The sequence below is a fragment of the Salmo salar genome, chromosome 16 (genome assembly GCF_965601325.2).
Source record: "Salmo salar chromosome 16, fSalSal1, whole genome shotgun sequence".
Classification (NCBI taxonomy): Eukaryota; Metazoa; Chordata; class Actinopteri; order Salmoniformes; family Salmonidae; genus Salmo; species Salmo salar.
Window position 1 is genome coordinate 32,249,322 of NC_138306.1, and position 12,810 is coordinate 32,262,131.

The following is a 12,810-nucleotide window of genomic DNA, read 5'->3' on the forward strand; positions in this document are numbered from 1 at the left end:
AGCATTCTTCCTCCTCCAAACACGGTGAGTTGAGTTGATGCCAAAGAGCTCCATTTTGGTCTCATCTGACCACAACACTTTCACCCAGTTGTCCTCTGAATCATTTAGATGTTCATTGGCAAACTTCAGACGGGCGTGTATATGTGCTTTCTTGAGCAGTGGGACCTTGTGGGCGCTGCAGGATTTCAGTCCTTCACGATGTAGTGTGTTACCAATTGTTTTCTTGGTGACTATGGTCCCAGCTGCCTTGAGATCATTGACAAGATCCTCCCGTGTAGTTCTGGGCTGATTCCTCACCGTTCTCATGATCATTGCAACTCCACGAGGTGAGATCTTGCATGGAGTCCCAGGCCGAGGGAAATTTACAGTTCTTTTGTGTTTCTTCCATTTGCGAATAATCGCACCAACTGTTGTCACCTTCTCACCAAGCTGCTTGGCGATGGTCTTGTAGCCCATTCCAGCCTTGTGTAGGTCTACAATCTTGTCCCTGAAATCCTTGAAGAGCTCTTTGGTCTCGGCCATGGTGGAGAGTTTGGAATCTGATTAATTGATTGCTTCTTTTATACAGGTAACAAGCTGAGATTAGGAGCACTCCCTTTAAGAGTGTGCTCCTAATCTCAGTTTGTTACCTGTATAAAAGACACTTGGGAGCCAGAAATCTTTCTGATTGAGAGGGGGTCAAATACTTATTTCCCTCATTAAAATTTATCAATTTATAAATTTTTTTAAATTTTCTGGATTTTTTGTTGTTATTCTGTCTCTCACTGTTCAAATAAACCTACCATTAAAATGATAGACTGATCATTTCTTTGTCAGTGGGCAAACGTACAAAATCAGCAGGGGATCAAATACTTTTTCCCCTCACTGTATATACATATGAAATGAATATGTAAACATTATTAAAGTGACTAGTGTTCCATTATTAAAGTGACCAGTGATTCCTATGTACATAGGACAGTAGCCTCTAAGGTGTAGGGATGAGTACCGGGTGGTAGCCGGCTTGTGATGGCTATTTAACAGTCTGATGGCCTTGTGATAGGGGCTCCCGAGTAGCGCAGCAGTCTAAGGCACTGCATCTCAGTGCTAGAGGTGTCACTGTAGACCGTGGTTCAATTCCAAGCTGTATCACAACTAGCTGTGATTTGGAGTCCCATAGGGCAGCGCACAATTGGCCCAGCGTCATCCGGGGTAGGCCGTCACTGGAAATAAGAATTTGTCTTAACTGATTTGCCTAGTTAAATAAAAAAAGAAGCTGTTTTTCAGTCTCTCTGTCCCAGTTTTGATGCCTCTGTACTGACCTCGCCTTATGGATGATAGCGGGGTGAATAGGCCGTGACTCAGGTGGTTGATGTCCTTGATGATCTTTTTGGCCTTGCTGTGACATTGAGTAACGTAGGTGTCCTGGAGGGCAGGGCCCTCACCTCCTCCCTGCTAGTTGGAGGTGTGCTTGGCCACGCAGTCATGGGTGAACAGGGAGTACAGGAGGGGGCTGAGCACGCACCCTTGTGGGGCCCCTGTTTGAGGATCAGCGTAGTGGAGGTGTTGTTTCCTGCCTTCACCACCTGGGGGCGGCCCATCAAGAAGTCCAGGACCCAGTTGCACAGGGCGGGGTTCAGACCCAGGGCCCCGAGCTTAATGAACTTGTAGATTACTATGGTGTTGAAGGCTGAGCTGTAGTCAATAAACAGCATTCTCACATAGGTATTCCTCTTGTCCAGATGGGATAGGGCAGTGTGCAGTGCGATGGCGATTGTATCATCTGTGGATCTATTGGGGCGGTATGCAAATTGAAGTGGGTCTAAGGTGTCAGGTAAGGTGGAGGTGATATAATCTTTAACTAGCCTCTCAAAGCACTTCATGATGACAGAAGTGAGTGCTACAGGGTGACAGTCTGCAGCCCCCGGCCTCACGCTACTAGACTCTGAAGTCAAATGTTTTTTATTTGCAGATGATCTGGTGCTTCTGTTCACAACCGAGGAGGGCCTACAGCAGCACCTAGATCTTTGGGCCCTGATGGAAAATCTTAGTAAGACAAAAATAATGGTGTTCCAAAAAATACAATTTCTATCTAGATACCGTTGCCCTAGAACAGACAAAGAATTATACCTACTTCAGCCTAAACATCAACCCCACAGGTAACTTCCACAAGGCTGTGAACGTTAACAAGATGGCACCGACAGAGATGGCCGCCTCTAATCCCAAAAGCCGACCCAAAACAACGGCGCCGCAGAAGGGGCAGACGGAGCGGCCTCCTGGTCAGGCTCCATAGACGTGCACATCGCCCACCGCTCCCGAGTATACTACTCGCCAATATCCAGTCTCTTGACAACAAGGTAGATGAAATTCGAACAAGGGTTGCCTTCCAGAGAGACATCAGAGATTGTAACATTCTCTGTTTCACAGAAATATGGCTCTCTCGGGATATGTTGTCGGAATCGGTTCAGCCACCGGGTTTCTCCATGTACCATCCCGACAGAGATTAACAGCTCTCTGGGAAGAGGAAGGGCGGAGGTGTATGCTTCATGATTAACGACTCATGGTGTAATCATAACAACATACAGGAACTCAAGTCCTTCTGCTCATCGACATAGAATTCTTTACAATCAAATGCCGCCATATTACCTCCCAAGACATTTCTCATCAGTTATCGTCACTGCCACGTACATTCCCCCTCAAGCAGACACCAAGACGGCCCTCAAGGAACTTCACTGGACTCTATGTAAACTGGAAACCACATATCCTGAGGCTGCATATATTGTAGCTGGGGACTTTAACAAAGCAAATTTTCGAACAAGGCTACCTAAATTCTATCAGCATATTGATTGCACTACACCCGGAGGTAATACACTCGATCACTGCTGCTCTAACTGCCGCGATGCATACAAAGCCCTCCCCCGCCCTCCCTTCGCAAATCCAACCACGACGCCATCTTGCTCCTACCGTCTTATAGGCAGAAACTCAAACAGGATGTACCAGTGACTAGAACCATTCAACGCTGGTCTGACCAATCGGAATCCACCCTTCAAGATTGTTTTGATCTCGCAGACTGGGATATGTTCCAGTCAGCCTCAGAGAACAACATTGATCTATACGCTGACTCGGTGAGTGAGTTTATAAAGAAGTGCATTGGTGTTGTACCTTCTGTGACTATTAAAACCTACCCTAACCAGAAACCGTGGATGGATGGCGGCATTCGCGCAAATCTGAAAGCGCGAACCACCGCATTTAACCATGGAAAGAGGTCTGGAAATATGGCTGAATATAAACAGTGTAGTTATTCCCTCCGCAAGACAATCAAACAAGTGAAATACTGGTACAGGGACAAAGTGGTGTCACAATTCAACGGCTCAGACACGAGACGTATGTGGCAGGGTCTACAGGAAATCATAGACTACAATAAGAAAACCAGCCAAATCACGGACATCGATGTCACGCTTCCAGACAAACTAAACACCTGCTTTGCCTGCTTTCACGATAATATAGTGCCACCGTCACGGCCCGCTAACAAGGACTGCGCCCTCCCCCTCTCCTTCTCCTTCTCTGTGGCCGACGTGAGTAAAGCATTTAAAAGTGTTAACCCTTGCAAGGCTGCTGGCCCAGACGGCATCCCTAGCCGCATCTACAGAGCATGCGCAGACCAGCTGGCTGGTGTGTTTACAGACATATTCAATACCTCCCTATCCCAGTCTGCTGTCCCCACATGCTTCAAGATGGCCACCATTGTTCCTGTACCCAAGAAGGCAAAGATAACTGAACTAAATGACTACCCCACAATAGCACTCACTTCTGTCATCATGAAGTGCTTTGAGAGACCAGTCAAGGATCATATCACCTCCACCTTATTCGCCACCCTATACCCACTTCAGTTTGCTTACCGTCCCAACAGGTCCACAGACGATGCAATCGCCATCACACTGCACACTGCCCTATCCCATCTGGACAAGAGGAATATCTATGTAAGAATGCTGTTCATTGACTACAGTTCAGCATTTAACACCATAGTACCCTCCAAGCTCATCATCAAGCTGGAGACCCTGGGTCTCAACCCCGCCCTGTGCAATTGGGTCCTGGACTTTCAGACGGGCCGTGACCAGGTGGTGAAGGGAGGAAACAACATCTCCACTTTGCTGACCCTCAACACTGGGGCCCCACAAGGGTGTGTGCTCAGCCTCCTCCTGTACTCCCTGTTCACCCACAACTGCGTGGCAATGCACGCCTCCAACTCAATCATCAAGTTTGCAGACGACACAACAGAAGTGGGCTTGATTACCAACAACAACGAGACAGCCTACAGGGAGGAGGTGAGGGCACTCGGAGTGTGGTGTCAGGAAAACAACCTCTCACTCAACGTCAACAAAAGAAAGGAGATGATCGTGGACTTCAGGAAACAGCAGAGGGAGCACCCCCCTATCCACATCGACGGGACAGCAGTGGAGAAGGTGGAAAGTTTTTTAAGTTCCTCGGCGTACACATCACAGACAAACTGAAATGGTCCACCCACACAGACAGTGTGGCGAAGGCGCAACAGCGCCTCTTCAAACTCAGGAGGCTGAAGAAATTTGGCTTGTCACCTAAAACCCTAAAACTTTTACAGATGCACAATTGAGAGCATCCTGTCGGGCTGTATCACCACCTGGTACGGCAACTGCTCCGCCCACAACCGCAAGGCTCTCCAGAGGGTGGTGCGGTCTGTACAACGCATCACACTGTCTGTGTGGGTGGACCATTTCAGTTTGTCTGTGATGTGGATGCCGAGGAACTTAAAACTTTCCACCTTCTCCACTGCTGTCCCGTCGATGTGGATGGGGGGATGCTCCCTCTGCTGTTTCCTGAAGTCCATAATCATCTCCTTTGTTTTGTGAAAAAATGGCGCCGGAAGAAATGGCAGAAGTTTTACGGGCGCCCAACCAATTGTGCTATTATGTGTTTTTTCTCGCAACTTATTTTGTACATAATGTTTCTGCAACCGTATCTTACGGCAAAAAAAAGAGCTTCTGGATATCAGGACAGCGATCACTCACCTCGGATTAGACAAAGATATTTTCTTCAACAAACAAGACGCATAAGACATTCTCCAAACACCCGGTAGGGCCGACATCCCCGTTATTTGCAAGAGGAAGCGACGCAGGTACAGAGGACAAAGAGCCGGATACCTGGTCAGGACCCGGAAAAGGCGAGTGGGAAAGCTACCGTTACCGTCAATACTACTTGCCAACGTGCAATCATTGGACAATAAACTAGACGAGGTACGATCACGAATATCCTACCAATGGTACATCAAAAATTGTAATATCCTATGTTTCATGGAATCGTGGCTGAATGACGACATGGATATTCAGCTAGCGGGATACACGCTGCTCCGGCAAGATAGAACAGCACACTCTGGTAAGACGAGGGGGGGCGGTCTGTGCATATTTGTAAACAACAGCTGGTGCACGAAATCTAAGGAAGTCTCTAGATGTTGCTCGCCTGAAGTAGAGTATATTGTGATAAATTGCAGGCCACACTGCTTGCCTAGAGAGTTTTCAACTATACTTTTCGTGGCTGTTTATTTACCACCATTGACAGATGCTGGCACTAAGACCGCACTCAGTCAGCTGTATAAGGAAATAAGCAAACAGGAAACTACTCATCCCAGAGGTGGCGCTCCTAGTGGCTGGAGACTTTAATGCAGGGAAACTTAAATCAGTTATACCAAATTTCCATCAACATGTTAAATGTGCAACCAGAGGGAAAAAAAATTCAACATCACCTGTACTCCACACACAGAGACGGGTACAAAGCTCTCCCTCGCCCTCCATTTGGTAAATCCGACCACAACTCTATCCTCCTGATTCCCGCTTACAAGCAAAAATTAATGCAGGAAGCAACCGTGACTCAGTCTATTAAAAAGAGGTCAGATGAAGCAGATGCTAACCTACAGGACTGTTTTGCTATCACAGACTGGAACATGTTCCGGGATTCTTCCGATGGCATTGAGGAGTACACCACATCAGTCACTGGCTTTATCATTAAGTGCATCGAGGACGTCGTCCCCACAGTGACTGCATGTACATACCCCAACCAGAAGCCATGGATTACAGGCAACATTCGCAGTGAGCTAAAGGGTAGAGCTGCCGCTTTCAAGGTGCGGGACTCTAACCCGGAAGCTTACAAGAAATCCCGCTATGCCCTGCGATGAACCATCAAACAGGCAAAGTGTCAATACAGGGCTAAGATTGAATCATACTACACCGGCTCCGACGCTCGTCTTATGTGGCAGGGCTTGCAAACTATTACAGATTAAAAAGGGAAGCACAGCCGCAAGCTACCCAGTGACACGAGCCTACCAGACGAGCTGAATCACTTCTATGCTCGCTTCGAGGCAAGCAACACTGAGGCATGCATGAGAGCATCAGCTGTTCCGGATGACTGTGTGATCACGCTCTCCGTAGCCGACGTGAGTAAGACCTTTAAACAGGTCAACATACACAAGGCTGCGGGGCCAGACGGATTACCAGGACGTGCGCTCCGGCCATGTGCTGACCAACTGGCAGGTGTCTTCACTGACATTTTCAACATGTCCTTGATTGAGTCTGAAATACCAACATGTTTCAAGCAGACCACCATAGTCCCTGTGCCCAAGAACACAAAGGCAACCTGCCTAAATGACTACAGACCCGTAGCACTCACGTCCGTAGCCATGAAGTGCTTTGAAAGGTTGGTAATGGCTCACATCAACAATATTATCCCAGAAACCCTAGACCCACTCCAATTTGCATACCGCCCAAACAGATCCACAGATGATGCAATCTCTATTGCCCTTTCCCACCTGGACAAAAGGAACACTTATGTGAGAATGCTATTCATTGACTACAGCTCAGGGTTGAACACCATAGTACCCTCAAAGCTCATCACTAAGCTAAGGATCCTGGGACTAAACACCTCCCTCTGCAACTGGATCCTGGACTTACTGACGGGCCGCCCCCAGGTGGTAAGGGTAGGTAGCAACACATCTGCCACGCTGATCCTCAACACTGGAGCTCCCCGGGGGTCCATGTTCAGTCCCCTCCTGTACTCCCTGTTCACCCACGACTGCATGGCCCGGCATGACTCCAACACCACCATTAAGTTTGCAGACGACACAACAGTGGTAGGCCTGGTCACCGACAACAACGAGACAGCCTATAGGGAGGAAGTCAGAGACCTGGCCGGGTGGTGCCAGAATAACAACCTATCCCTCAACGTAACCAAGACTAAGGAGATTATTGTGGACTACAGGAAAAGGAGGCCCGAGCACACCCCCATTCGCATTGACGGGGCTGTAGTGGAGCAGGTTGAGAGCTTCAAGTTCCTTGGTGTCCACATCAACAACAAACTAGAATGGTCCAAACATACCAAGACAGTCGTGAAGAGGGCACAACAAGCCTATTCCCCCTCAGGAAACTAAAAAGATTTGGCATGGGTCCTGAGATCCTCAAAAGGTTCTACAGCTGCAACATCGAGAGCATCCTGACTGGTTTCATCACTGCCTGGTACGGCAATTGCCCGGCCTCTGACCGCAAGGCACTACAGAGGGTAGTGCGTACGGCCCAGTACATCACTGGGGCTAAGCTGCCTGTCATCCAGCACCTCTACACCAGGCAGTGTCAGAGGAAGGCCCTAAAAATTGCCAAAGACCCAAGCCAGCCCAGTCATAGAGTGTTCTCTCTACTACCACATGGCAAGCGGTACCGGAGTGCCAAGTCTAGGACAAAAAGGCTTCTCAACAGTTTTTACCCCCAAGCCATAAGACTCCTGAACAGGTAATCAAAGGGCTACCTGTACTATTTGCATTGTGTGCCCCCCCCCCAACCCCTCTTTTTACACTGCTGCTACTCTGTTTATCATATATGCATAGTCACTTTAACTATACATTCATGTACATACTACCGCAATTGGGCTGACCAACCAGTGATCACGCACATTGGCTAACCGGGCTATCTGCATTGTGTCCCACCCACCACCCGCCAACCCCCCTTTTACACTACTGCTACTCTCTGGTCATCATATATGCATGGTCACTTTAACCATACCTACACGTACATACTACCTCAATCAGCCTGACTAACCGGTGTCTGTATGTAGCCTCGCTACTATGTAGCCTCGCTACTGTATATAGCCTGTCTTTTTACTGTTGTTTTATTTCTTTACCTACCTATTGTTCACCTAACACCTTTGTTGCACTATTGGTTAGAGCCTGTAAGTAAGCATTTCACTGTAAGTTCTACACCTGTTGTATTCAGTGCATGTGACAAATAAACTTTGATTTGATTTGAAACTACCTGCCCTCCAGGACACCTACAGCACCCGATGTAACAGGAAGGCCAAAAAGATCATCAAGGACAACAACCACCCGAGCCACTATCATCCACTATCATTCACCCCGCTATCATCCAGAAGGCGAGGTCAGTACAAGTGCATCAAAGCTGGGACTGAGAGACTGAAAAACAGCTTCTATCTCAAGGCCATCAGACTGTTAAACAGCCATCACTAACATAGAGTGGCTGCTGCCAACATACAGACTCAAATCTCTGGCCACTTTAATAAAATGAATAAATGGATTTAATAAAGGTATCACTAGTCACTTTAAATAACGCCACTTTAATAATGTTTACATACCCTACATTACTCATCTCATATTCTATACCATCTACTGCATCTTGCCTATGCCGCAAGGCCATCGCTCATCCATATATTTATATGTACATATTCTTATTCATCCCTTTACATTTGTGTGAATAAGAAGCACAAGCATTTCGCTACACTCACATTAACATCTGCTAACCATGTGTATGTGACCAATGAAATTTGATATGAACATTTGAAACATCTTTATCCCTTTGTAACCTTTATGGGTGCAATGTTTACTGTACATGTTTTTTTATGCTTTTTGTTTCTTCTCACTTTTGTTTATTGTTTATTTCACTTGCTTTGGCAATGTAAAATAGATTTCCCATGCCAATAAAGCCCCTTTGAATGGAATTGAATTGAGAGAGAGCGAGTGATTGATAGAGAGATAAATGCCCCACTCAGGTAGGATAATCTTTCAGAACTGGCACTGTAGTATGGGGATGATTATTCCCAGTGATTTCCCTGGCTGTTTCTTCTTCTCACACCACTCCCTGACAAAAGTAAAATGGAAGACCAGGCTGTGAATTCATAGTTTCATCCCTATGGAGAAAACATGGCTTAAAATAAAGACTTTCAAGCTATCTCTGTTTATCTGGAGATCTTGTGTATTGTTGAAGGGGTGGTGTACAACCAAGACAGAATTAGTGGTATAATTAGATTTAATCTATTATATTATCAATTTCAACCCCATGTAACTGCTTTATACTTTAACCTAAGATCTACTGACAGGCCATTATTTATATTAAATACATTTCATCAATCAAATGCATTTCATTGTTTAAGAACATCATGCTGAGATATAACCAGGAATCCCACCATTGACTAACATAAAAAAAGATGGAAAAATCTTAAAACTGCTTAAAACATTCTGGACTCTGTCGCACGCGCAGCCCTTGGGAAGCAACATTATGAAACATGAAAACCCCAATATTTTTAAGTCTCTCTAAAAGATCATGCTAATTTTGTGTTTTCGGTATTTTCTTTAAAATCAAAAAATGATTGGCTACATTTTATATTTTTACTTGATTGCAGCAAAAGTCCAACTGCAGAGTATACAAATGTCCTTCTCCAAATATACACTGAGTAAACCAAACATTTGGAACACCTTCCTAATATTGAGTTGCCCCTCCACTTTTGCCCTCAGAACAGTCTCAATTTGTCGGGACATGGATTCGACAAGGTGTTGAAAGTGTTCCACAGGGATGCTGACCCATGTTGACTCCAATGCTTCACACAGTTGTGTCAAGTTGGCTGGATGTCATTTGGGTGGTGCACCATTCTTGATACACACAGGAAACTGTTGAGCATTAAAAAACCTGCAGCGTTGCAATTCTTGACACAAACTAGTACGCCTGGCACTTACTACCATACCCCATTCAAAGGCACTTAAATCTTGTGTCTTGCCCATTCACCAAACATTGCATTCCACAGTAAGAACCTCATACCAATGGTCAAGCATGGTGGTGGTAGTGTGATGGTTTGGGGATGCTTTGCTGCCTCAGGACCTGGACGACTTGCCTTAACAGAAGGAACCATGAATTCTGCACTGTATCAGAGAATTCTACAGGAGAATGTCAGGCCATCCGTCTGTGAGCTGAAGCTGAAGCGCAGCTGGGTCATGCAGCAAGACAATGATTCAAAACACACAATGAGATCTACATGAAAATGGCTAAAAAGCAACAAATTTGAAGTGGCATAGTCTAAGTCCAGACCTAATCCCAATTGAGATGTTGTGGCAGAACTTGAAACAATCAATTCATGCTTGAAAATCCACAAATGTCGCTGAGTTAAAGCATTTCTGCATGGAAGAGTGGGCCAAAATTCCTCCACAGCGACGTGAGAGACTGATCAACAACTACAGGAATCGTTTAGTTGGGGTCATTGCAACTAAATGTGGCACAACCAGTTATTGAGTGTAAGGGGGCAATTACTTTTTCACACAGGGCATTGGGTGTTGCATAACTTTGTTTATGAAATACATTTTTAAAAGTATGTAATAGTTGTGTTATTTGTTCAGTCAGGTTGCCTTTATCTAATAGTAGGTATTGGTTGAAGATCTGATAACATTCACTATCAAAAATAAGGGGGCAAAGATTTTTCACAGCATTGTAAGTTGCTCTTATACCTATGCATAATAACAGTCCCTATTCTACTTTTGTAATTACAAATCCACTCTCAACTCCATTGTTTTGCAATTCAAATGCAATCACTAAATCACTAAAGTGCTGTAACATGTTAATACAGTGTTATTACTAGTGTAATTACATCGTTACTTACTACACAGTAAAGGGTTACCTATAATAATTTTGGAAACACTGAGGGAAACAAGAACATGAATGGATGGATACACAGAAAGAAAACACCCATGAAGCAAAGGCTGCAGGCATATAGCTTGGATCAGCATGGTTACAGAGATGGTTACAGACAGTTACACATCCTCAGTGAGTACACTGCCAGCATTCCCTGTTTCCCATATTATTGAAACTGACACAATGGGATCAAAATACATGAAAATGAAGGGGCCAGAGAGATTCTCTCTGAACAAGAGTAATGACTTGAGCCAACATGGAGTTAGCCAGCCATCCGTTAGCTTTACATTATTTAATTTAAGGCTTATTAAGAGAATTCCCAATCGAGCTTGAATTAAAGATAAATGTTGAAAAACAGTTTACTTAGCGACTGTTATGTAAAGCAATAAAAAAGTGAGTGAGAGAACACTCAGATCTATTTTGCATTTATTGAACTTCACCCCAAGGCGCTAGCATGTCTAGTGCTCTATGACAGACAGGTCGGGCTGGGTCGAGTCCTTCATGTACATAGAGTGAAAATGAATTGACTTCCTGGAAGTAGTTAATGCACATGTTGACAGAATGGAAGTTCTGACACATAGAAAAGCGCTGGGTGAGATAGTGACAGCACACTCTGACACTATGATAAGAGTCTCTCTCTCCCTCTCATAAATTAGCTTCCTGTGCACATTGATCCCTCTCCCCATCATCCCCTCTGATGGAGAGTAAGTGAGAGGCTCATTGTAGTGGACACACCCGCACTGACCCACTCTGGGAGTTAATTTGTTTTTATTGACTAGATAGAACACCTGCGTTTCCAGCTGTAACTGATCATGGTTAGCACAGGCTTCCAGGGAGCTGAGGCTCCATGCTTACAGCCACTCATCAACAGATGGGAAGAGGGAGACTGTACATCACTCTCCAGCCCTAGTGTCCCCAACAAACACTCGCTCTGACCTTTGCTGAGCCTTGGCTCCTCGTTCTCTTCTCATCTCTATGACCTGACCTCTGAACCTCCCTTATAACTGCTCATCTCAGTCAAATGTATAGCATTCTTATTAAACAGACGGGAAATGTACGATACCTGACTATCTAAGCCTGTACCTCAGAGTTATGGTACATAAGGTTAGATCAGATGAGTGAGTAGTGAGTACTCAGTAGTTGGTGCATTTCCATATAGAATTTACCCATGTTTTACCCAAAAGGCTCAGACTTTCTGTTTCCATCTACGCGGGCCGGCATTCGTGTCTCACTGGGCCATGGCTCCGGCGGACCTGCTCTCACTTGGGGCCAATGCCAGGCCACTGGTACTTTTAGATTTAATTTACATAACAATGACTAACTGGGAACATTCAGACCTTCTCACAAAGCAACTGTTTATGCAGAGGTTATGAATTCTGCGCTTCACAGTCCTCACTGTCAGTCCTAGCTATGGAAACACAATGTCCCTAGTTTTACATAAGGGTGTATACACTAATGTAACACTGGTGTTACAGTCGCAAAGGAGCTAGGTGTGATCTACTGAAGTTGACAGCTATATTCATATTTTTCTCTCCTTCACATCTTTGAAGCAAGAGAGCAAATCAGGGTTTTGATTTAATTTTTTCTTTGATTCTCTTTTCATTTCACTCAAAGAGAACTGAGAGTTTCCAATCAATATGCCTCGCTCTGAGTTTCTACTATAAGCCCCACAGCAGGCAAACACGTCACACCAAAAGGACACAACGATCCTCTCACTGCAGGGCAGTGTTACCTCCGCTCTTACTCATTTCACCCCTACAACAGACAAGATGAATGAGAACACTCATAGTAGCAGTGCGTGGGTAAAATCACTGCTGAAGCCAGAAAGAAAAGCCATATTACAACTTAT

The 12,810-nt window shown here is 45.3% G+C and overlaps 1 protein-coding gene across 1 annotated transcript in view; it reads right to left on the bottom strand.

Moving 5' to 3' along the window:
* nrn1la (neuritin 1-like a) overlaps nucleotides 1-12,810 on the bottom strand; it is a 46,085-nt gene that overhangs the window by 28,957 nt on the left and 4,318 nt on the right. The gene's annotated exons all lie outside the window — the stretch shown is intronic.